The following is a 26,074-nucleotide window of genomic DNA, read 5'->3' as shown; positions in this document are numbered from 1 at the left end:
CCCACTCCAGTATGCTTTGGCTTCTCTCGTGACTCAGCTGGTAAAGAATCCATCTGCAGTGCAGGAGACCTGGGTTTGATCCCTGGGTTGGGAAGATTCCCTGGAAAAGGGAAAGGCGACCCACTCCAGCATTCTGGCCTGGAGAATCCCATGGACTTTACAGTCGGACACGACTATAGACTATATAATCCCATGGACTGTAGAGTCGGACTCAACTGAGCCACTTTCACTTTCACTTGTCATGCTGAGGGTTTCTTTCATCAAGAGGTTTGGATTATTTCCAGATTAATAAGCAAGTATATCTGTCACTGGAGTCATTGTAGAAGTACATCATTGGTTGGGTTTAGGTACCAATTATAGTTTCTTTCCTAATGACACAAAGTAAAAAGGGCCAGGGCTTGAAGTGGGAGACATGAGTGTAAATCAATTCCACCACCAACTCTTTGGTTTTACACAGATTACTTAATCTCTTCAAGTGCCTATTTCTTCATCAATATAATGAAGTTAATGCCTACCTAAAAGGTCATTGGAGAGATTAAGGGAGGTCTCTAGTTTATTTATATCTCTTTATCCAGTGACTCCACAATTAATGTTTCTCTTTCCCCTAAAAGATTCTCATGATATTCCATATAGCACTATATTAGTTTACATAGCACTATATAGGTTGACACATAACTATAGCAAAAACCACAGACTGGGTTAAAAAGTAGAAATTTATTTTCTCACAGCTTAGGAGGCTGGGAAGTCTGAGATTAAGGCATCCACAGGTTTGCTTTCTTCTGAGGACATGAGACAAAGATGTGATACAGGCCTATCTGGTCGGCACGTAGATAGCCATCTTCTTCCTGTGTCTCGATATTATCTGTCCAAATTTCCTCTTCTTTTAAGGAAAATACCATTTGTATTGGATTCGGGACCACCCCGATGACCTCATTTTACTGGTTACATTCTGAGGTGCTAGAGGCTAGCACTTCAACACAATAATGTGTGTGTGTGTGTGTCTTGGGAAGCTAGATACAGAGGGGCCATGATTAAGCCCAAAGCAAGAACAGCAGGCAGACAGCCATACATTAAGTAAATAGTAGACTTGGGATAAATGTGGGCATACAGTTGCAGATTTTATTTTCTTGGGCTTAATCACAGCAGGCAGTGACTGCCACCATGAAGTTAAAAGATGCATGCTCCTTGGAAGAAAAGCTATGACAAACCTAGACAGCATATCCAAAAGCAGAGACATCATTTTGCCAGCAAAGGTTCATATAGTCAAAGCTATGGTTTTTCCAGTGGTCATGTACGAATGTGCGTGTCGGACCATAAAGAAGTCTGAGCACCAAAACTGATGCCTTCAAATTGTGGTGCTAGAAAAGATTCTTGAGAGTCCCTTGGACAGCAAGGAGATCAAACCAGTCAATCCTAAAGGAAATCAACCCTGAATATTCATTGGAAGGACTGATGCTGAAGCTCCAATACTTTGGCCATTTGATGTGAAGAGCCAGCTCATTGGAAAAGAACCTGATGCTGGGAAAGATTGAAGGCAGGAGGAGAAGGGGACGACAGAGGATGAGATGGTTGGATGGCGTCACTGATTCAATGGACGTGAATCTGAGCAAGCTCTGGAGACAGTAAAAGCCTGGCGGGTGGTAGTAGTTCATGGGGTCGCAGAGAGTCAGACATGACTTAGTGACTGAACAACAACAGGGTAAATCCCAGCCCTCAAAAAGTGTGACGTAGCCACAGGGCCTCCAGAGGGAGGTGTGTAGGAAAATGCACTTTACAGATCAAATGGAAGACCTCATTCACTTCTGTTTCTGAAGAACCGGGAGATGCTTTTCCTCCAGGATCATCGGTTTCTGAGATAAAAGGGACTCTACTAGTAGAACAAAGCTTCGTTAATTACAGCAGTCCCTTCAGGTACCCCTGGCAAAAAAAAAAAGAAGGTGGAATCGAGACGTTGTTACAAATAAAAAAATTTGTTCCATCCCTTAAATGGATTCAATCAATGATTCCGGAGTTATAACGTTCCCTAGCAGAGTTAAACCAACTCTGGGAAACTCCATTTCAGTATTAAGCTGACTCAGGAAGGGCTTTTTGTACTTCCTAGCTAATCTGTAGTAAAATTGAAAATGTTCAGCTGCCTAAAAAACTGCACTCTCCAGTTTTCATTCTAAAAAAAAAATTGTGTCTGCCAGCATTTTCAAAATGTATTCTGTGAGGTGCACATATGTTAATATAAGTATATCAAAGATTGTCCACCTCGTCGCTCTCCTATTAAGCAGATTTCCCTTTACAATCTCCCACAATCTTCTGCGCTTGAGGTTTGGAGAGGACAGAATTGCAATGCTTCCCCTGCCTGCTGTTCCGTGACTCTAACACTGCTCTCTCCTTCCAGTCTCTTCACCACAGCTATTCCCATGCTTGGTATCCAGTCTTTCTCTGCTTCGGACAAAATGAAAAGTCATAATGATAAAACACAAACAGGAACTTCAGAATCCCAAGCAACTGCACTCTCTAGGTATCACTATCATTATTCCCTCCATTTATGTTTTAAGGGACTCTTTGAGCTGACTTCCTAAAAAGGAGAAAACTCAGTGCAAAAAACGGCACTATCAAGCGGTGCCAGGTTTTGAGAACCCAAAGGAAGGCGTGCCTTCCTGTGAAAGATCAGCTATGAATCTGGTAGAATGGCATATCAAAGTCCATTGCAAAGGTGGCTTGTTATAGATTTACCCCAGGGTCTCATCATCAATTTTAAAAGCATGTGTTGAGTGGCCATGCATATCCATATACAGCGTTTCATTATGGGTACTCAGCAGGTGCCCTGATTTACCTCCAGTTTCAACACAGCATTCACCTAACACATTTCTTTGGTTCTTTTATCCTCTTTATTCCACTTGACAGCTGTGTCTTTCCTTTCCCTGAAGATGACAGCTTCCCACTATACAAACATTACTGGCTTTACACCCAAACATCACTGCTTTTACACTGAGCACATAGATCCTGGTTTCTAATACCTTCCACCAATTTCAGAAGCTGGGACACATTCTAGGTCTGAGACAGGGAGCATATAAGATGAGTATATAAGATAAGTATATACAGGGAGTATATATTTCTGGAGCCTCCTGAAATGCCAGAAAGTAAGGAAATACCCAAAGGGGGAAAAATAAAAAAAACTTTTTAATTTTTAAAATGGATGAAGCCTGTCAGGGAACAAAGAAACCAACCTGAAAGATCTCTGGGGGCCAAATGTGGGACAATTTGAGCAACAAAATAAAAAACCTATGATTGGATTCTAAAACAAAGTATAAAATAAACATGGGCTTCCATGGTGGTTTAGTGGTGAAGAATCCTCCTGCCAATGCAGAAGATGCAGGTTCTATCCCTGGGTCAGGAAGACACCTTGGAGTGGGAAATGGCAATCCCTTCCACTGTTCTTGCCTGGGAATTTCCATGGACAGAGGAGCCTGGCAGGCTCTAATCCACACAGTTGCAAACAGTTGGACAGAACTTAGTGACTAAACAACAGCAACATAAAATAAACACATATGGGTCTATCTTGATATAAATCAATGAGTAAATATATGCAGAAGAAGAGACAAATTTGTCACACAGAAAGTAACAAATAATGTATATAGGTACCCACCCCCTTGCTATGGACTAAATATCTGTGTCTCCTCAAAACTCATATGTTGAAATCTTAGCCCCCAAAGTGATGGTAATAGGATGTGGGGCTTTGGAGGGGATTAACTGGTGCCTTCATGAGTGTGATAGTGCCCTTATAAAAGAGATCCCAGAGAGCTCTCCCTTCTCTCTACCATTTGAGGATACAACAGGAAAACAGCTGTATATGAACCCAGATTCAAGCTCTCCCTAGACCCTAATCTGCCAGCACCTTGATCTTGGACTTTCCAGCATCTAGAACCGTGAGAAATAAATCCCTGTTGTTTATAAGCCATGTGCTCTATGGTATTCTGTTACAGCAGCCTGAACAGACTAAGCAACCCTTCCCAAAAGTAGAGACGAATCTTCCCACCCTGCTCTGAATGTGAGCTGGGTTTATGACTCACTTCCAAAGAATCGAGTATGGAAAGGTAAACGTAGAGTGGAGAAACCTGACAAAGACTGCTTTAAGCAGGTGACCAAGATCAGTATTCCTGGGGATAAGTCACGTTGATACCAAGTACTCCCCCACATGTGCCATGAGAAAGGTGTATTACCTCTGATATTGTCTCCCACACACACAATACCAATCATAAGAGAAATACCAGACAAACCTAACCTGAAGAACATTTTATAAAATACCTGGACCATTCTCTCTAAAACTGCCAAGGTCTTGGAAAACAAGAATGAGACAGTTACAGAGCAGAGAAGACTAAAAAGATGTGACAGCTAAATGCAGAGTGGTGTCCTGGATTGGACACTGGCACAGAGAAAGGACCTCAGTAGACAAAATCTGAATAAAGTCTGAAGTTTATTTAAGAGTAAAATTAGTGTTAGTTTCTTAGTTTTGGTTCTCGGTCCAATGGCTGTGTGAAATGCTGACTTTAGGGGAAACTGAGTAAAAGACATTTCCCTGTATAATCTCTGCAACTTTTCTATAAATCTAAAATCACTTTAAACTAAAAAAAAAATCTTTATAAGTTAAAACACAAGAATAATTTATGTGTTTCAACATTTTGCTCATCTGTGACTTTAGTTTATCACTACAGAAACTTCCTTTAGGAAAATGTAGTTAAAGGGAGACAAATGAAAAAAATAACTAAAATGAAGATAGCAATAATTTTTGGAGATAGAAGCATGCTCATCTCTGTATAAATGTTGCATGCACACGTGCGAAGTAGCTTCAGTTGTGCTCGACTTCGCCACCCTATGGAATCTAGACCACCAGATTCCTCTGCCCGTGGGGTTCTCCAGGTCCGAATACTGAAGCGGGTTGCCATGCCCTCCTCCAGGGAATCTTCCCAACGCAGGTATTGAACCCACATCTCTTACATCTCCTACATTGGCAGGAGGGTGCTTTAACACTAGCACTACCCAGGAAGGCCTCACCTCTATATATTGAGACATAGTTCACAAGCTATAAAACAATAGTTTTAAAGTTGGTTTTTAGCATACTTACAAAGTTGTGCAACTACCATCCAATTCCAGAAAATCCCTTTAAGGTCACAAAAATTTACACCTGCTTTTTTTCCCCATGACTTTTATAATTTAGGCTCTTATATTTAGGTCTTTGATCCATTTCTAGTGCATTTTTGTATACAGCATGAGGCAAGGGTCCTCTAAAATATGGTTTTTTACTTGTTTATGTTGACTAAAAATAAATTTTTAAAAATAAATAAATAAAATAGAAAAATATATATACTTACAACCTGAAAGTAGGGAGTAATTTTATTTGGTGGGAATGTTTAGGACTCCAAGCTCAGGAGACAGCATCTCAGGAGCTCTGAGAAAACTGCTCCAAGGAGGCAGGAAGGGGAGTCAGGCTGTGTGTAAGCTGGCAACAAAGAGAGCCAGCAGTCTGAATATCGCAGATCAGATACCAAGTTTAGGAAGTCAGCATTCTCTGTATGGGAAGATGCAAGCCTCCGGGCTCACTGACTTCATTCTTTTCACACGCACCAAGCTATCTGGAGCCAAATCCTGTTTCCTTCTTCGCTTTAAGGAGTGGCAAATGGCTGCTTCTTGCATTGCCCCAGCTCCCTGGCAATCACTGTCCAGGAGTGACAGCCTCTGTTGGCCCATAGTTTTGGGAGCTCTCATTCTCATTTGGAGGCCAGAAATTGATGGTGGTTGTGACATTTCTCACTTATTGATATGGTAGGAGATATTTCACATTTCACACTTATGTAGCATCAAAAACATTCTTCTTAGAAACTGAAATGCCAAGGTTGAAATGTCAGGCCCAGCAGTCACTAGTGTTAAGGTATTTTCCTTTCCTAGGTGTCCATCTTCTCACCAGCATTGTGAGGGAACTGATCATCCTCTGGGGAACTTATTTCAATTTTAATTGGGATTTTATAACCACCAAAATTGTTGTTACTTACAGAGTACATGTGGGTTCATTATGCTACTCTCTGAATTTAATATATTGAAAAAAATTTAAGGAAGAAAACTGATACTCAGAATTGCCAATATTTTAGGCTGTCAAGTAAAAACATATTTTAAAAAGACTACCATCTCTTACGGACTTCCCTGGTGGCTAAGAGCTAAGGAATCCACCTGCAATGTGGGAGACACAGGAGATGTGAGTTCGATCCTTGGTTCAGGAAGATCCCAGGGAGGAGGGCATGGCAACCCACTCCCATATTCTTGCCTGGAGAATCCCATGGACAAAAGAGCCTGGCAGACAGCAGTCCAGGGGGTCGCAAAAAGTCAGACACAACTGAAGCAACTGAGCACGTGTGCATGCAACATCTAATTATAACTCCATAAAACAATGATTTATACCATATAGTAAAGAAAATACCATCTTTACATAGAGTAAGTTCTTTTTAATTGAGGAAAAAATACCTTCATAAAAACTCACTGCCCTGTCCTTATATTTTTGACTTGGCCATGGACCAGTACTGATTCCTACCCTAGTGTTTGGGAAGCACTGAATCAGATTATAATTCTGTGGAATTAGAACCACGTAGGCTCAGGCGTATGATTCACTTTTGATAAACACAGAGAACAATAATAAGTGGGAGGAACCAGATGTTCTCAGGTAGAATCCTATTGATGTCAAACTCTCAATAAAGCTGAAGAGCACTAAGCTTCAGCTTTATTCACAATACAGTAAAATTTTCATGAAGCACTCATGACTACAGATTAAATGAAAATAACTGTGAGGTAGGAGAGAGTGAAAAGGTAACTGTCATATCCTTTGAGTTTTTATTAGTTTTATTGTGGAAATTATGGATAGACTCAGATGCACTATAGTAAGTTTTAATTCCATATTGTTAATTGAACATCAGTAAGAATTCTAGCAATATACAAAAGTAAAATCCAGAAGTAGAGATCATTCATTTGTAAGAGTCAATATGCCAGAACTCCTCATGTTATAGAAACTGCCATAATGTAATAATGCTGATTTATGACTGTTTTGAGGAAACAGAATTATAATTTCCAAAACAAAATATTTAAAAAGAACCTGGATTTTTCTCTTCTTGTCTGTGGCCTCCTAATGATCTCAGGATCAATAATAAGTTAGAGTTACCACTGGCTCAATAAAGTTTAGACTTTTTCCAAACAAGATGATGGTAAGTTTCACAAATTCTGCAAAAGTAAAGTTGAACATCATAGACAGATCACTTGAACTCAAGAATGAAATGGACCTTAAATCAGTACAACTTTGAACTTGTACCTTTCTTTATATCAATAGCATTTAGCATCAGTTATATATTTCTTTCCTATATAATATATATATACGTGTATGTATACACACACACACACACATATATAGGCCTATATTTATATTTATATATATATATATATATATATATATATATATAGGCCTCCCCTTGTAGCTCAGTGGGTAAAGAATCTGCCTGCAATGCAGGAGACCCAGGTTCAGTCCCTGGGTTGGGAAGATCCCCTGGAGAAGGAAATGGCAACCCACTCCACAATTCTTGCCTGGAGAATTCCATGAACAGAGGAGCCTCGTGGGCTATAGTTCATGGAGCCGCAAAGAGTTAGACACGACTGAGCAACTGAGCACGCACGACTGAGCACTCATATATTTCCTAAATAATTCTCCAGACTTTCATATTATCCCTTCCATCACATCTCTTTGGATTATCAGTCTTATAATCTTTAATCAGGAATACTGAATTTACAAAATACTTAGTCATGAATGGTGATTCCTTAGTATAAGCTTGCAAAATCAGTCAGTTGTCATGCATACATTTTATAGCTGAGAATTCTGAATTATTGAAAATTTCAATGAGATGCTTTACTCAACTTCCTCCCTTGTCCTATCCCTGTATACCACTTCCAGCCAGCTGTCTTTTACCAGAGCTTAGGTCACTTTTAATTAATTATTCAAGAAATATTTATTGGGTACCTACCAAGTGCTGGGCATTGTTTGTGTTCTTTGGGTTCAGCAGTGAATAACAACAATAAAATATGGGGGAGGCACCCACACAGATGGAGCTTACAGTCAAGGGGACAGACAGACAATAAACAAAAGAAGCTAAATGCACACAGATTCTTGGGCTTCCCAGGCGGCTCAGTGGTAAAGAATTCACCGGCCAGTGCAGGAGACACAGGAGACGCAAGTTTGATTCCTGGGTCAGGAAGATGCTCTGGAGGAAGAAATGGAAACCCATTCCAGTATTCTTGCCTGGGAAATTCCATGGCCAGAGAAGCCTGGCAGGCTGCAGTCCGTGGGGTCACAAAGAGTCAGACATGACTGAGCAACTGAGCACGAGGGCACACAGTGTACATTCTGTGAAATGTGGGAGTCTTGTGACGTGCTATGTGCGGATTGAGAAGAGGCTGATATGACAGTAAGTAACTGAAAGAGAGGTACACCTCTCAAAGGGGTGGTCAAAGGAGGCCTCTCAAAAAGCATTGAGCCAATAGTTGATAGGCTGTTTGTGACCCCATGGACTGTAGCTTACCAGGCTCCTCCATCCGTGGGATTTTCCAGGCAAGAATACTGGAGTGGGTTGCCATTTCCCTCTGCAGGGGATCTTCCTGACCCAGGGATTGAACCCAGGTTTTCCGGATTGCAGGCAGATGCTTTACCCTCAGAGCCACGAGGAAAGCCCTTAATAGTTGATTGTCAAGAAAGACAGAGCCATTTGAAGGTCGGGGAAGGTGAGAAACCAGTAAGTACAAAGGCCTGGAGGCTGGAAGGAGTTCAGCAAGTTCAAAGAAGAGAGGAAATCCCACGTGTCTGATAAAGTGGAAGAAGCTGAGGGCCATGGACACTCAGAGCCAGGTCAAGCAGAACCTCACCCAACATGATAAGCAGTTGGAAATGGGAAGACATGGGAGGGTTTTAAGTCCAGAGAAGAGAATTAATCCATCTTTAGGGGAACACAATCAGTAACTCATGTAACTTATCACTAATTTAACCTTCTGGATAGCCCTACTGTGACCTCATGTTCTATAGTTGGTTCATTGGCTTTTCTCTTATACCCTAATACAGGTTCACATCATGTACTTTTACAGAAAATTTGTCTCTATGTAACCTGATTTTCCAAAAAGATGAAGAGGGGATAATTTGAAAGTTCAGAGAATCATCCAGAAAATATATAACTGACACTAAATGCTAATGCTGTAAAGAACTTTAGGATAGGGCCCAAGTTGTACCGGTTTAATGCCCAATCCATTCTTGAATGCAGAATGATACATAGAACAGAAAATGTTCAACTTTACTTTTATGGAATTTATGAATCTTACCATCATCTTGCTTGGAAAAAATATCTAAAATATATTGGGCTAGTACAGACTCTAATTGGCTATTTGTTTAAAAATTATTAGGAGGCCAAAGAAAAGAAAGATATGACTCTCAGGTCCTCCAGGAAATACTTTAACTATGGGATCCCTTCATTAACTTTTCTAGCCCACTGTAGGCTGGAGCCATGCTAAGTGCCCGTCATTCAGCCGGTGCCCTGTAACTGTGGCCAAGACCCTACCTTGCTGGACCACTTTGACACTGATTGGCAACTGAATTGTCAAGTGCTATAAATAGAATGTTCCCTTGCTTGGTTGGATATCTTCCACATTTGTTTAGAATAACTCTGAAATAGCAATTCCCCACCCATCCATTCATCCCCATGAAAGGTTGGGGCTTTAGGTGGTGGTTTAGTCGCTAAGTCATATCCAACTCTTGCGACCCCATGGACTGTAGCCCGCCAGGTTCCTCTGTCCATGGGATTTTCCAGGCCAAGAATACTGGAGTGGGTTTCCATTTCCTTCTCCAGGGGATCTTCCTAACCCAGGAATAGAACCCAGGCCTCCTGCATTGCAGGCAGATTCTTTACCGACTAGGGGACTTCATTTTTCTGGTGTCTAGTCTTCCTTGTCTGGCTGTCTCTTGAGCTCAAAATGTCCTTTTGAATATAATCCACATCTACAGACACAGGCAGAAATCCAGATGGGATTACCAATCCAAACTCAGGAATCCCTTGCTGCTGCTAAATAGCTTCAGTCATGTCCGACTCTGACTCTTCAGTCATGTGCGACCCCATAGATGGCAGCCCACCAGGCTCCCCCGTCCCTGGGATTCTCCAGGCAAGAACACTGGAGTGGGTTGCCATTTCCTTCTCCAATGCGTGAAAGTGGAAAGTGAAAGGGAAGTCGCTCAGTCATGTCAAACTCTTAGTGACCCCATGGACTGCAGCTTACCAGGCTCTGCCGTCCATAGGATTTTCCAGGCAAGAGTACTGGTGTGGGGTGCCATTGCCTTCTCTGCAAGAATCCCTTAAATAAGCTCAATTACTGATGCTTCCCAAAGCTTATAACATTCTGCCCTAGAAATTTAGCATCATCTAAGTGAATGGTTATTGTAACTGTCCAGTATTTTGATGCAGAAGTAATGGCAATACTGTAATTATTCCATTTTACTAAATTCCAACATTTGAACATGCAAAAATAGGATTTTATTCAATAAATGTAATATTCAAATCAGAAGTTATTCCTAAATGTTGAGTACCAAGAACAAATATCAAAGCACTAATTCATTAGCGGTGACATTATCAATCAAAGATGAGATTTTTGAGGTCAGGGTTGAAGTATTTTGTCAGTAAATAATATGTACATGGGTCCACAGAACACACCCTCCCTGATCAGCCAGAGTCACTCTGGATGGAATATTAAAAGGGTCGGGTGTGGGGGCAGGTGTCTAATCAAGGCTCTAGAGTGAGCTAATCAGCTTCATCTCATCACCATTGTGTCTTTTCAGTAAAAAAGGAACAATTTACTCATCTTCTAAAAGATGGTAAGTTGGGAAACTTCTCCAGAATTCAAATTTTTGTTAGAAAATTTGTCCTTCCAGGGCAAGAATAGAGATGCAGAAGGAGAGGGTGGAATGAACTGAGAGAGTAGCATTAACATATATAGACGACCTTGTATAAAATAGATGGCTAGTGGGAAGCTGCTATATAACAAAGGGGACCCAAGCCCGGCACTCTTTGATGACCTAGAGGGGTGAGAGGAAGGCTCAGGAGGGTCGGGATATATGTATACGGCCGATTCACAATGTTGTACAGTAGAAACCAACACAACTTTGTAAAGCAATTATCCTCCAGTTAAAAGTAAAATAATATTTGTCTTTCAGTTTTCCTCCCCAACCACTCTGCCTTCCCCCTTCTGAGTTTTGCTGAAGCAACAACACAGTGTCAACAAGTGCACACTACCACAGAGAGAGCAGACAGAACTCGTCCAGGCAAACTGGACGAGTGTCTGTCTAAGTGTGACCACTTCAGAATCACATTTGCAAAATGGTTCCCACGTGCCATCTGAGACCAACTGAGTCAATCAGAATTCTGAGGATGGGATCAGGTTGGCTGTATTTAGGGGAGATGGGCTTCAGGAAGTTAATCTTACTGACTCTTGTTGTTGTTTGTTCACTTAGTCGTGTCCAAATTTTTGCAAGCCCATGAGCTGCAACTCACCAGGCTTCCCTGTCCTTCATCATCTCCTGGAGTTTATTCAGACTCATGTCCTTTGAGCCAGTGATGCCATCAGACCATCTCATCCTCTGTTGCCCGCCTCTCCTTCTGCCCACAATCTTTCCCAGCATCAGGGTCTTTTCCAATGAACTAGTTCTTCACATCAGGTAGCCTAAGTATTGGAGCTTCAGCTTCAGCATCAGTCCTTCCAATGACTATCTGGGGTTAATTTCCTTTAGGATTCACTGGTTAGATCTCTTTGCAGTCCAAAGGGACTCTCAAGAGTCTTCTCCAATGCCGAAGTTCAAAAGCATCATTTCTTCAGCTCTTAGCCTTTTTTATGGTCCAACTCTACATCCATACATGATTCCTGGAAAAACCATGGCTTTGACTATATGGACCTTGGTCGGGAAAATTATGTCTCTGCTTTTGAATACGCTGTTTAACTTAGAGCAAGGATCCTTACCGTCAAACTTGCTTGAGGTGGCGTAGTCTGGGAGAGGCCATTATGGGGTATGATGAAAGAAGTAAGGGTAAGAGAGATAATCTACTAGAAATAAGATGCATGGCCTTTAGGGCCATAAACTGAATGACTAAGGAGGGGATGTGTATTGGGCCGTTAGTGACAGCAGTGCAAAAAGCTACACAGAAAGAATTCTTCAAGAAGAACAGCAAACACGAAAAAGATTCTCTGTTCAGAGTGAGGCTAAAGCCAGGTAGAATGACCTTGCTTAGAGTAGCCACACTGGCTATCACTGAGGATCTCCTCTCTGATTTGAAAGTAGAAACTACAGCAAAGAAGCACGTGCTTCTACAACAACATTGCCTATCATACAGACAAGGTGAGAGGATATGAGGAGTTTAATTTTTCAGTGTGTATTAATAATTTACCTACTCATTAGGTTTATGAGAGAGGATTAATCCCTGATTGGAGCAGAGCAGCTGCAAGGCAAATTATCAACATAACAGATGTAAATGTCTTTCTTGACTTTAAAAGATAAAATTTGTCAGCTCCAGATCCTTACATGTCTAGGATGAGAAAAGAATAGAGAAGTTTTACTCTTGAAGAACTGGAAGTATCAATGCTTTGAAATATTCAAGGAAAGATTAGATACTTTGAGTGCTGAAGTAGGGTTTAATACAGATGCTGGGAAGAAAGAATATTTTTAAAATACGTATGTTTATCTGACAAAGGATATTGAAAACGAGGGAGACTGTGCCTGGGTGGGGTCAGGGGCATATGGGACATTTCGGCACCTTCCTATCCATTTTGCTATGAACCTGAAACTATTTTGAAAAAAAAAAAAAGAAAATAATTGAGAGAGTAGCACTGACATATATACACCACCATATGCAAAATACCAGAGCTAGTGGGAAGCTGCTGCCTAACACAGGGAGCTCAGCTCCATGCGCTGTGACGACCCGCAGGGCTGGGATGCGGGTGATGGGAAGAAGGAAGGCTCACAAGGGAGGGGAGACATATATATACACATATGGGATATATATATATACATATGGGATATATGTTAATATACATATGGGGTGTATATATATACACACTTATAGCTGATTTACATTGTTGTACAGCGGAAACTAATAACAACATTGTAAAGCAATCATCCTCCAGTTTAAAAAAAATCATAGGATAAACCATAATGGAAAAACACATCAAGGAGATCCAACCAGTCCATCCTAAAGGAAATCAGTCCGGAGTGTTCATTGGAAGGACTGATGTGGAAGCTGAAACTCCAATACCTTGGCCACCTGATACAAAGAGCTGACTTATTGGAAAAGACCCTGATGCTGGGAAAGATTGAGGGTAGGAGAAGGGGATAACAGAGGATGAGATGGTTGGATGGCATCACCAACTCAATGGACATGAGTTTGAGTAAACTCCGGGAGTTGGTGATGGACAGGGAGGCCTGGCGTGCTGCAGTCCATGGGGTCGCAAAGAGTCAGAACCGACTAAGCAACTGAACTGAAATGATATTGGGTTGGCCAAAAAGTTCATTCAGGTTTTCAATGTGAATGAACTTTTTGGGCAACTCTGAATGAACTTTTCGGGCAACTCTGAATGAACTTTTTGGCCAACCGAATAGATATGTTTCTGTGTATTGACAGAACAAGTCCTATACCCAGCATGTGAGGCCACCAAATTGCTGGTCACTACTGATGCCCCATTTGGTAAGAAGACCACAGCAGTGCATGGGTGTAGCAGAAACTTTCTGTAAGTTAACTTCTGAAAATTCTATTTTATACAGCTTCAGTCTCTCGAAATCTTCCAGATTTAATAAATAAATAAAGGTTTCTTTCAAAAACCCACCTTTGAAATTTTGAACTGGGGTACTGGGGAAGAACAAAGTTTTCCAAGTACAAAAATAAATGATAACAAAGATGATTGCGTCTAAGATTTTATCTTCCCTTTCCGTGCCATCCCAAATATTACCAAACACTTTTAAAGCATTCTGAACGATGGCCCAGCCCTTTTTTAGATTCTGGGCTGTCTTTACTGATTTATGCCCGACCATATTACTGATTCAAAAGAAAAAATCAAAATAACTCTTTGAAAAATGCCTGGCTCCATTGATTTTTGTGGAGAGGCTCTTGCTTGGCTGAATTTAATTTAAATGTAGTTCTTTGTTATTGCTTCAAGAGGACGACAGTCATTTCTAACAAGCACAAATTATTCAGAGCATGACCCTCAATGCTGTATTTCAAATAGCAAAAGAAAACAAGCCATCCTCTCACCCACTTCGCCTTGCAGGAAGAGAAGCTGTGTGAAAGGAACTGCAAAAGGACAACCTGACCCAGAGAGATTCGCCCTCACCGGGGCCCTCCTCCCGGCTTTAGTGGGTCTCTGGATGGGCCAGTTGCACAAATACAAGAAGATCAGGCCCGGCATCCTGGAAGGGGGAGGGGCTTGGTATCACCCTCCTTGGATTGCCGTTTGCCAAGTTCTAGTTAACCCAGTTACAGTAAAGCCATTGTGGAGTCTTTAGTGGAGCAAGCCTCACATCTACATGGCATTCACGATTGTTGATGGCCATGGCCACAGCCAGTAACTGCAATTTAGTGGCTTACACATTATCATGAAAGGGGGCGGGCAAAGGCTCAAGAGCAGTGGGTTTTTACAGCAATAGGAAACAGGACACATTTTGTGCGGCCGCCAACTCCTTTGCATTTCTGAGGATGAAATGCCCCCTAGATCAAAGTGACAAAGTGGTTAGGATATTCACGGGACAGAAGACAAAAGGAGTTCATCTACTGCCAAAAAACAGCCTTCTGTTAAGTGTTTAGAAGTTTAATAACAGTACTTACATGAGAAGCAGAATGCAGGAGGGTAACTTGAAAGTGTGTGGTTTAATAGAAACTGGTTGTTCTTCATGACACAGGCGATCCAGGAGACTCACCCTCATTCACTCACTCACCTGGCACACATATACTGAGCATCTACTCTACAGGGCCAGTGCCAGGTGGTGCAAAGGGTATAGAAATGGGCATAACCAAAGCATCTACCTTTAAGGAAGCTGCAGACCTATGTAACAATTATGTAATAATATAATAGATATTTATATACATAAAGCAAGTATGCACAAATCATCAGACACTGTATAGGTATCAGGTCACCTCTACAGTACTTGCAAAAGAAAGGGAACAAAAGCTAAATTTGCAATCTTAGCCCAACCCCCTCCTCAAGAGAATAAAAGAATTGTGGTTAAAGGGGAAAGGAGAGAGAGACAACTGCTTTGGAGGATCTGTTAGTATTTGGAGTATCTTCCCACTCCACATGCCCCTACACTGCCAGTGGAACATGGTACTTCCTCTTTACTTCAAGTCAAACGAAAGACATTTCACGAGGACCACTTAGACAGCATGGCCTGTGTCCCTTCAGAGTTGGGGAGCTACAGGGTCTGATGCAAGACCTATACTCATAAGAACCTCTAGGCAAGAAACTACAGTTGCCTACAGTGTGATTTGAGGTCTACTTTGAGTCAAACTGTGCTTTCAGTGATGGCAGAGGCAAGGATGCAGACAAGTTTCCCAAGTACTACACACGGTCTGCAGCACATGGAAAAGAGCTGCTCTACAGTTGTTTAAAGTCCTTTAAAAAGAGGGCTACATAGTGAGACAAAGGGTTTAAAGGAATGGAGGTGGACTCAGGGAGTTGAAAATAAAGATGCCTCCTGTCTGCAACTGATGGAGATCAGCACACTTCATTTAGGGCTTATAGTCTATTAAGGTAGAAAGTCTAAATCGCATTAAGATACTTGAATATAAAGTTTATGGGGGAAATTTTTCTAAAGCAGCTGTTTTGTTATATCCTACAAACACATCTCTGAATAAAGGCTGGCTATAAGAAGGTTATATCTGTGACCCAAGTAGTCAAATAAAATGTGAAATTTTAAGTTATAATTCAGATATTTAGCTTCCGAGACTTCAAGGTTTTTCAAACATATAGAGTTTGGGAAACTATAATTTTTATCAACATGTCAAACTTATGAAGACACGGCATGAATAAAAATAGAGTCAGACTTGATCCAAATGTATTTGGTCCTTTAGCATAAAAATCCCTTAGCGTGATGCCTCTTAAGAGTGAATCATCAGACAGAGAAAGATAAATACGACATTGCTTGCATAGAGAATCTTAAAAAAAAAATGAGGCAAATGAATTTGCCTACAAAACACAAACAGACTCACAGACTTAGAGAAGGAAATTTTGGTTACTAAGGGGAAAGGTGGGAGGGGAGAGGGATTGAGAGTTTGCAGTTGACATGTGCAGACGGCTATATTTAAAACAGAGAACCAACAAGGACCTGCCCTGTAGTACAGGGAGCTCTGTTCACTACTCAGTAATAACGTAAGTGGGGAAAGAATTTGAGAAAGAATAAGTAAGTAAGCGTGAGTTGCTCAGTTGTGCCCCACTCTTTGCGATCCCCTAGACTGCAGCCCACCAGGCTTCTTTGTCCATGAGATTTTCCAAGCAAGGATACTGGAGTGGGTTGCCATTTCCTCCTCCATGAGAAAGAATAGATGCATGTATAATGTATAACTGAATCACTTTGCTGTATACCTGAAACTAACACAATATTGTTTATCAACTAGACTCCAATATACCTTTTTTTTAAAAAAAAGAGGGAATCATATAGGGAGTGATAGAAGGCTTGCATCCTCTTTCCTGAAAGAACTGAGATGGAGCAGAAGTAGGAGAAATAAAGCCAGCTTCGCTTGTCTTAGCCCTGCTCCTTAGAATGGGGAAGGTAGGACGTTCAGGGCCCAAAGAACAAATCCTGCCTCCTCGCCCAAGCCTCTTTACCCCATTTGAAATTCCCTGTCCGCACTGCCTTGTTTCTCAACCCCCTCGACTGCTTAGCCAAACAAGCCACAGCCCTAGCAATCCTCTCCAGACTGGGCCACAGTTTGCTACCGTTTATATGCAGCTCAGGAAACATCCAGAGTTTGTGAGGTCTGTATGTCTCTGTTCTGGGGCCAGGAGAAGTTAAGTGGCCCACACATCATAACATATAGGTTGGTAGCGGCCACAGAAGGAGAATCCCCTGACCTGCTGCTTCTCTAATAGGGCTCTTTCTACTCAACCTTAAGGGGAAGGAGTGTGGGGTCCCGTGTAGATACAGACATACAAAACAGGTAAACACTGCCCAACCCCATCCCACAGAGTCATTCAGGGCCACAGTTTCAAGCAATTTTATGTGCAGCAGCCAAAAAAAGGTACTTGGGAAACTTCAAAGAAACTTATAGGACCACTTAATATGCTGTGAAATTGGACCACGTGTCATGAATCAAAAAACCAATTAAATAAACTGGGAATGTCACGAAAGCTCCATTAGTGCCCATGTTATCTCTGCCTAGAAAAACCACTAGATTAAGTCAATTCTGAACAAAACGGCTCTAATCTTTAGTCACCTCAATTCTTAGTATATAAACATATAAATCTGATGTGGTTGTTGCCCAGCCTTAGATATTTCAGGCCAAGGGCCACGGGGTTGTCTGCAGAGCCTGCATCAGTCTTAATTTTGTTCTCTGCAAGGTTCCTGTTCCTGTGATGGCATATGGGTCCACAATCTCTAGGAACCATTCCTCGGTAAGAGTCAAGATCAACCTTGGCCAAGCCCTCGCCCTGCAGTATCCCCACCTCACACAGTGCAGCTGCCCTGCAGCGTCCTTGCTGTAAACGCAAAAGACTTGAATGGAACGAACTAACTGCTAAGAGAATTCTTACACTTGGGAATGCATTTTTTTTTTAATTTCATCAAGGAGATAAAAGCAAGTAGCTCAAACACAACACCCTTGTCTCCCCCTGCCAACTCTTCCTTCAATGGCAAAAAGACAATTTCTTCCATAACATGAATAGTAAAAACATATGTACTAATGAGATGGATGCAATATTGGAAAAAAAAAATTATGACTAGGTAATTACACTTTTAGGAGATTTACAGATTTCAACCAGTTAAGCTGCAGGGTATGATTATCTCATTAGTCCTATGCACTCAGAGTAAATACAGAATAGGTTGGGCGTGACCAGTGAAAACCGTGTTTTGCCAAAAACTTGTAAAGAACAAGCTGTGGCTTCAGAAGGGTATGTACCGAGGGTTACCTAAGTGTATTTCATGCTTATGAAAGGCACACAGCACTTGGCAAAGCCAGCTCTCCACGTTCAGAGCCATTCGAGTACCTGCCATGTTGCCAGGCTCCCAAACAAACCACATTGTCTCATCCTCATTCCTGCGCCTCTGCGTCTCAAAGTACTTCAAGTTCTTTGTGTACCAGGCTGCAACTCTTGACCTACCATTCCCTCGGGCCTTCTCTGTGGCTTATTCCTTCAGCTGTCCCTAGAAATGGATTTATTCTCATCCACTTTTATTTCTGGGGGGGGGGGGGTGGCAGGAGTGGTGTGAGCCTCGGTGGCCCCTAAAAGTTTAAACCTACTACTTTGGCTTCATTTAGATCCTACTCTGAAAGAGATCTCCTTACCCTGCTGGTGGGAATGTAAATTGGTGCAGCCATTATGGAGGACAGTATGAAGGTTCCTCTAAAAACTAAACAGAGTCACCATGTGATCCAGCACGCCCACTCCCTGAGCATACATTGGGAGAAAAACATGGCCCAAAAGGATACATGCAGCCGCATCTTCACTGCAGCACTGTTTACAATGTGGAAGCAACCTAAATGTCCATTGACAGAAGAATGAATAGATAAGATATGACACATATATACAATGGAATATTACTCAGCCATAAAAAGGGGAGGGGGAATTGGGTCGTTTGCAGAGACGTGGATGGATCTCGAGATTGTCATACTAAGTGAAGTAAGACAGAGAAGGAGAAAGAGCGTATGACACCCCTTTTATGCGGGATCTAAAAAAGAAATAGTACAAATGAACTTATTTATAAAACAGAAACAGACTCGCAGACTTAGAGGATGAATTTATGGTGGTCAGTGGGGAAGGACGGGGGAAGGAACAGTTAGCAAGTTTGGAACTAACAGGTACACACGCCTATATTTAAAGTGGATCACCAACAAGGTCCTGCTATACAGCAGAAGGAACACTGCTCAATGTTATGTAGAAGCCCGGATGCGAGGGGAGTTTGGGGGAGAACAGATACATGCATATGCATGGCTGAGTCCCTTTGCTGTCCACCTGAAACTATCACCACATTGTTAATTGAATATATGCCGATATAAGCTGAAAAGCTGAAAAGTAAAAAATAAAAACAAAAAAGGTAAATAAAAGAGTTCTCATGAAGAGAGAGAGCCAGAAAAGGCGCAGGAGTGCTGTTGGTGGGAAATACTCGTGAAGCAAAAAGACTGAAAAAACAAGGCGCAAGAACTGCTTTATCAATAATGACTAACACTGAATAATCCCCTACATGTGCCCGGCCCTCTTCTAGGAGCTTTGCCTGCGTCAACTCATCCAGTTTTCTCAACAATGTCATGTTAAATGCTCCTAGAATCCTCATTTGCAGAGGAGGCAATACAAACACAGAGAAAGAAAGTCAATTGTTTGAGATTAGAATGTTGGAGCCAGGCAGTCCTGCTCAATAATCAAGTAAAATTACTCCTACACTCAGATGGTTCCCGGAGTGTTAGTTATTCACCAGATACTGTGCTATGCGTGGTACACGTATTATCTCACAAGGTCCCTACAAGACCCCATGAAGTAGGTGCCATCATGACGCCCATTTATACATGGTCCTTATTTTACATCTGAAGTTTAGAAATGCCAAACAAGAGAGTTCAGATTCAAAATAAGGTTAGAGTAAAGGAAGTGTCAGGGTTTTTTCCTTCTCACTATTGCCTGTACAAAGTTATACCAGCTAGTCCCTAGAGAGGGCTAGGGAAGGGTGCTTCAGAAGACACAGGGCATTCTGTTATCAGACATAGTCAAGCAGGAGCGAAGCATTTACTCAAGAGAGGTGGCCTTTCAAAGTCATTTCCATCTTTCCACAGCGTAGGGACTTATGCTTATAATCATTCAATGTATTCCACATCTGTCTTCTTTTCCTACCAGGCTTCTAATGGTTCACCTTGCGGTTGCAGACTGCCTTCTCATTTTCATTTGTGTTTTCTTACAATATTCAGGTGCTATCTTCAATAATTCTTGCTGCTGCTGCAGCAGCTGGATTATGGAAGACCCTGAAAAACAAGCCTGAATTGTCTTCTTACAAAACAGACATTTCCTTGCTGTGTGTTTTGTGCCGAGAGCCAGGATCATATTGTTCAGACTTGTAATGGACTGGGTGCTCCTAAGACATCAGCGGCACCACACCCATGCGTTAGCCTGGGGATGTTTGCTTTCCCTTCAGATTTGGATCTCTAGGATGATGTTAAGTCCCTGGATACCTAGAACTTTGTGATCAGTCACAGATTAAAGAAGAAAGTGCTCTACAGTGACAGAAAGTCACTAGGTTCTGAATCCATTATTATAATAAAGTCAGTTTCCCCAAAAGGAAGGACATCGTAACAAGCGTAATAATAGTCCTTACTTAATATCCATTAAGCACTTCCTCTACTGAGCACTTTACATTTATTAATCTCACTTAATCCTCACATGCAAAAGAAAACAGAAATAAGTACTGAGATCCATCACAGGTGGGGGTTGTTTTTTAGACGCTCAGTCATGTCCGACTCTTTGCAACCCCATGGACTATATAGCTCACCAGGCTCCACCATCCATGGGATTTTCCAGGCCAGAATACTGGAGCGCGTTGCCATTTCCTTCGTCAGGGGATCTTCCTGACCCAGGGATCAAACCTGTGTCTCCTGCACTGCAGGCGGATTCTTTACCACTGAGCCACCAGGGTAGCCCACCACAGGTTACAGGTAAGTGAACTGAAACTTTGGAATATTAAATAACTGCCCCATAGCCACACAGCTGTGCGAAATGGAAATAGTATTTTAAAACAACCACTACCCTTGGAGAAGCCTATCCACCATCCAACACAGCTTCCCACCATCCCAGTAAAATTAACTCAGCACCATGAAGGTGCACAACACAAGAGCATTATGGGTGTTGCTTACCAGAACTTTATGAGAGCCTTCAGACAGAACTAGGTTCTCACTTGAGCTCAATTCCTGCCACACTGACCGCTAGTCCAAAACGGCCTTGACACACCTAGACACTTACTGAGTATGCACTTACTGCGCTTTCAAATGCCATCAAATCCATATACTGTGGGTCTAAATCCACAGAATATGACTTAAATCCCATCTTTCATAGGCGCTTCCTCTCTCCTTATATGCTTATTTTTCAATACTTAGGTCTAATCATGGGCTTCTTGTAGTGGTAAAGAACTCTCCTGCCAAAACAGGAGACGTAAAGAGACATAGATTTGATCCCTGGGTAGGGAAGATCCCCTGGAAGAGGGCATGGCACCCACCTCCAGTATTCTTGCCTGGAGAAGCCCATGAACAGAGGAGCCTGGCGGGCTACAGTCCATGGGGTCGCAAAGAGTTGAATATGGCTGAGTGACTTAGCATGCACACATGGGTAATCATCATCAATTATATCTTAAAGAACTGGAGGCAAGATCTTATTATACCACAGGGATCTCATATTAGAGGATACTGATTTTTATTGTTGTTATTGTTTGTGGGGAGAGGGTTCAATTTTGCTTTATGCCATTGAGCTTATCTCTTTAGAGTATTTATCTTCAGAAATATAGCAACATAATTTTTCAAATTTTGGTCAAAATTTGCTTTTTACAAAGTCGTTTTAGGCTATAACTTGTGGCACTGATACCCTAAAACCATGGAAGTAAAGAAAATTTTTAAATATTAAGCAAAAAGGACAAAAACCAGCTAGACAGGAGTTTTAAACTAGATACATAAAACATGAAGACTGTGGAGACAGAGCCAGCAAACTGAAGATATAAGGAATCTAGACTCTAGATTGGCTCAAAATGATGATATTATGGAATTTTTATTCTAAAACTTCCTTAGAAATGAGCTATGCCATTACTCCCAGTACCAGGGGAGTAAAAATGAGGCCTAGTATGTTGGGAAAACTGGTTTGGGGATCACATAGGTGCAATCAGTGGTAAAAAAAAAAAAAAAAAAAAAAAAAACCCAACTGCCAATGCAGGAGACGCAAGAGACTTGGGTTCAATTCCTGGAGGAGGAAATGGCAACCCACTCCAGGATTCTTGCCTGGAGAAGCCCATGGACAGAGGAGCCTGGCGAGCTGTAGTCCATGCAGTCACAAGAGTCGGACATGACCGAGCACACCCAGACATGGAGGTCGGCAGGACAAGAAGTAAGACCCACACTTTGTAACTCTTGGTCAGGCTTGTCATTCACAATCTGCATTTTTTTGTTTCCTGTTTAAGTTTTATCCCTGCCCTTTTTCCTGCCTTCACGAAATGATATTTTTCATTAAAGAGCATTCTGGCCCACATTCTCTCTGGCAAGAGATAAACATTCAAGCTGCACCCCTGCCACTAACTCTCCGTGGGGCACACCGTCTGCCCCGGCGCTGGCCTGTTGCTGCAACTGTGCTCAGCGGCCTCTCTCTCTCTCATTCATCCCAAAACAAGAGCCATGACTACACGCTGATGGCCGAACCCTAGAGTACAGGCGGCATCAACAGGGACAACTGCCTTGCTGTGAATTTTACAGTTTGGGAAGCCCTCATCTCTCAGCCAATTCCTTTTTTAAGCACCTGGAAGCTACCACAACTGATGTAACATGTTCTCTTGATAAAAAGCCAGAGACAAGATTAAATATTGGTCTTTCTCATGGACATTCAGCCAGAAGTCAAACATTACCTTCTCCCTTTACTATGGTGAAGTAAAATATTTGTGCCCGATGGTTCCAGTGTATTTCATCATCCTAGGTCTGAGTTTGTTTTTTTTTTTTTTTTTTTGCCTAGGAGCTCTTCTGTCAGAACAGATCAATGCTGTCCATCAACTGATGTCCTAGTTCTCAGTAGCCATCCCCCACAACAACCCCCTAGAAGCTTCTCCTGCCATCCTCACAGCACCGGGGGAGCTGATGGGACTGCTTCAGAAGTGATAGTGAGGAGAAGGGTTTTGCCCTTTTTGCAGACATCAGAAGTTTTCTCATATTGTCGCAGGCATTGTCCTAGCTTCCACTGGAGATGACACAGGGAGAGTGCCAGCTGGCAACTGACCTGCTGGCTGGCTCTCTGAAACAGGTTCAACTAGTTAAATGGAAGTGGATTGCCAAGCCAAGATTATCCTGACCCTGCACTGGAAAAAGGTCAAAACCCCACCACTGGAGGGAGGTGGCAGGGAGTATCTGGATGCAGATTCTGATGCATCTTCTGTTCAGTAGCTGTACCTTACCAGACCATGTCCATTGTGTCCATGAAAAATTCACATGTTAAAGTGCTAACCTGCAGCATCTCAGAAAGTGGTCTTATTTAGAAGTAGGGGTGTGACAGACATCACTAGTTCACATGAGGTCATCCCAGAATATGGTGGGCTCCTGTCCAATCAGACTGGTGTCCTAATCAGAAGATGCAGGTAAACAGGGAGGAGACCATATGAACATGAAGTTGGAGATCAGGGTGATGCCTCTACAAGCCAAGGAATGCCAAAGATTGTCAGGAACCACAGAAGCTAGGAGAGAGGCGTAGAAGAGATTTCTCCCTCCTGGCCCTTTGAAGGAATCAACCATGTGGACACCTTGATCTTGAATTTCTAGACTCCAAATAATAAATTTCTGTTGTTTAGGTCACTCAGTCTGTAGTACTTTGTTGTGGTAACCCTAGAAAAACTAGCATAGACCGTATTTCCCAAGTTTTCAGAAACTTAATACATTGCTACAGCAATCTGGACATTCCAATAATTAGTTGCTGAAATAGAAAGTTCATAGAATTCATCATAATTAATACTTATCCTTATTGTGATACATTGTTTGTCTATCTCCACCCAACCATACCATCTCTTGAATGTCTCAAAATAAACTAAACCAACAAACCAAACCACAGGCTCATGACTAAGAACTCTCTGCACAATTCTTTCCAAAGTGGAGTGCCATTTCCAAAGTGTAGTTAAGACCAGCTAAGAACTTCCCATAACTCAACTGGTACACTTCCCATAACTCAACTGGTACACTGTATTCTTTCCTGCCCCACAATAAATGCTATTGTGTGTCTGCTGTCACCATGAAAGGTACTAGAGACACAACCAAGCTCCAAACAGGTGGGCATCGTCCTCCAGTGGCCTGTGTTCAGTGAGGAAGACAGAGAGCAATCCAGCAATTACTCAGACATAGACAACTATGCACCGTCACAAGTGCAGTGAAGACCTTTGACCACGCTTTGTAGGCAGCTACTTTCCCTAAGGACCGGCGGGCAGGCAGAGAGAGGCAGAGATAGGCATGCCCTGTAGTCCATGGGAAACCTATAATACCATCAGTTTTCTCCCATGAAAACAAAACACCAAATATTACATTCCAAGCCACCTACCAAAAATAATCATCTTAATAAAACAGGGACCCAAAAAGAAGGAGAAGACAGGAGCTGAAAGTGGTAAAGAGAAGCAAAGCGAGAAATAGGGACACAGAGAGAGTTCAATAAATTGGAAACTTGGGACAAAATGCTGCCATCAAGTCCCCCACCCTCCAGGATTTAAGAATGAGAGCGTGAGGATGTATGCCCAGCACTGTGAGCGTGGCAGTGGTGAGTGGCACGTGATCAGGCATGCGATTTTGCGCAGATGAAAGGATCTTACTCAAAATAAAAGCCTACCTTTGTTTGCAGCACTCTTTCTAAACTGGAACCTCACTGTTCAGCAGGCTCCTTGCTCTGTGCAGTTATGAGCCCTTGAACTCGCTGCCAAACGGTGTAGCCGGTCACCAAAGAAGCTGCCGAACGCTGCTGAAGACAGGGAAGAAAATCCATTGAATTAGTCCTGAACATTGCAAAAGCGGCTGCCTCTCTCAATTACTTTGTCAAGTCCCATTTTAATTGTGGCTCTAATCACATGTAAGCTTTTCCCACGGCGGGGATGGAGCCAGGATCCTCAAAGTGCCAGCGTGTCGCCCGCCACCAGGCCGATATGGACAGGTCTGAAGCTGCTGTGTTGCTTGCCTTTGGTGGAATTCAACAAAATAAACTGCCCCCTTGGCCTTTATGTTACTCTCAGCATGGACTGTATTTACACCTTTTTTGCCTCTTGGTGATGACCAACTCGGACGATGTACTTTGAGATCTCCCGAACAAGCAGAACTGACTTGAAAATACCTTTAAAACAATAAATCCGTCACTGTATAAAAACACACACTCTTCTGTTTTCTAAAATAAGCATCCAGGGACATGTGATAGACAGGGGCTGGGTTAACAAGCAAATAAGAGCAAAATAATACCAGTGGGGCAAGAACCTCCATCGTGAAACAGAAATAAGCACCTCCTCCAGCACTGAATTCCACTTGATTCAGCCTTATCTGAGTTTGCATCATTCCAAAGTGTGGTTGTGATAAGTGGAGATGTCGAACCATCGTTAAGTAACTACTTGCATCACTATACTGCCCAGGTAAATAATGTGAAAGCAAAACTGCTCTGAATTCTATTATATTAGAAGGTGGTAAGGCTTAAGTATGTTCGACACATTTAGTGTCATGTTTGAAAATGAATGGGGGGTAGTGGTCGCAAAAGAGAAAAAAGAAAAGAGAAACAGCTTGTCTGCAAGGGACAGAAGATGGAATGTTCTAGGAATGGGAATTGATGGCTGGTCAGAGCAATGGTTCTTGACATGTGGACCAGGACTGGAAGCATCAGCAACACCCGGGAACTATTTAGAAACACAAACTCACAGAGAGAGGGGGTGGGGGTGGGTTTGGGTGTGGATGTGTGTTTTGGAGGCAGGCAGAGGAAGTGGGCATAATAATCCATAGTCTAATAAGCCAGGGATTCTGACGCATACTCACATGTGAGAACCACTGAGTTAGGGCATGAAGACCAAAGCACATTTAAGAGAAAAACAAGACAGAGC

At 42.2% G+C, this 26,074-nt stretch overlaps 1 protein-coding gene across 1 annotated transcript in view; it reads right to left on the bottom strand.

Moving 5' to 3' along the window:
- Positions 1-24,943, bottom strand: part of DIO2 (iodothyronine deiodinase 2) — a 201,227-nt gene extending 176,284 nt beyond the window's left edge. Inside the window, exon 1 of the mRNA XM_070378436.1 lies at positions 24,832-24,943. The gene's annotated coding sequence lies outside the window, so the exon portion shown is untranslated. The remainder of the gene's footprint in view (positions 1-24,831) is intronic.
- Positions 24,944-26,074: the final 1,131 nt, after the last annotated feature.

The sequence above is a fragment of the Bos mutus genome, chromosome 10, assembly GCF_027580195.1.
Source record: "Bos mutus isolate GX-2022 chromosome 10, NWIPB_WYAK_1.1, whole genome shotgun sequence".
In the NCBI taxonomy this organism is placed as follows: Eukaryota; Metazoa; Chordata; class Mammalia; order Artiodactyla; family Bovidae; genus Bos; species Bos mutus.
This window is presented reverse-complemented; position numbering and strand designations above follow the sequence as displayed.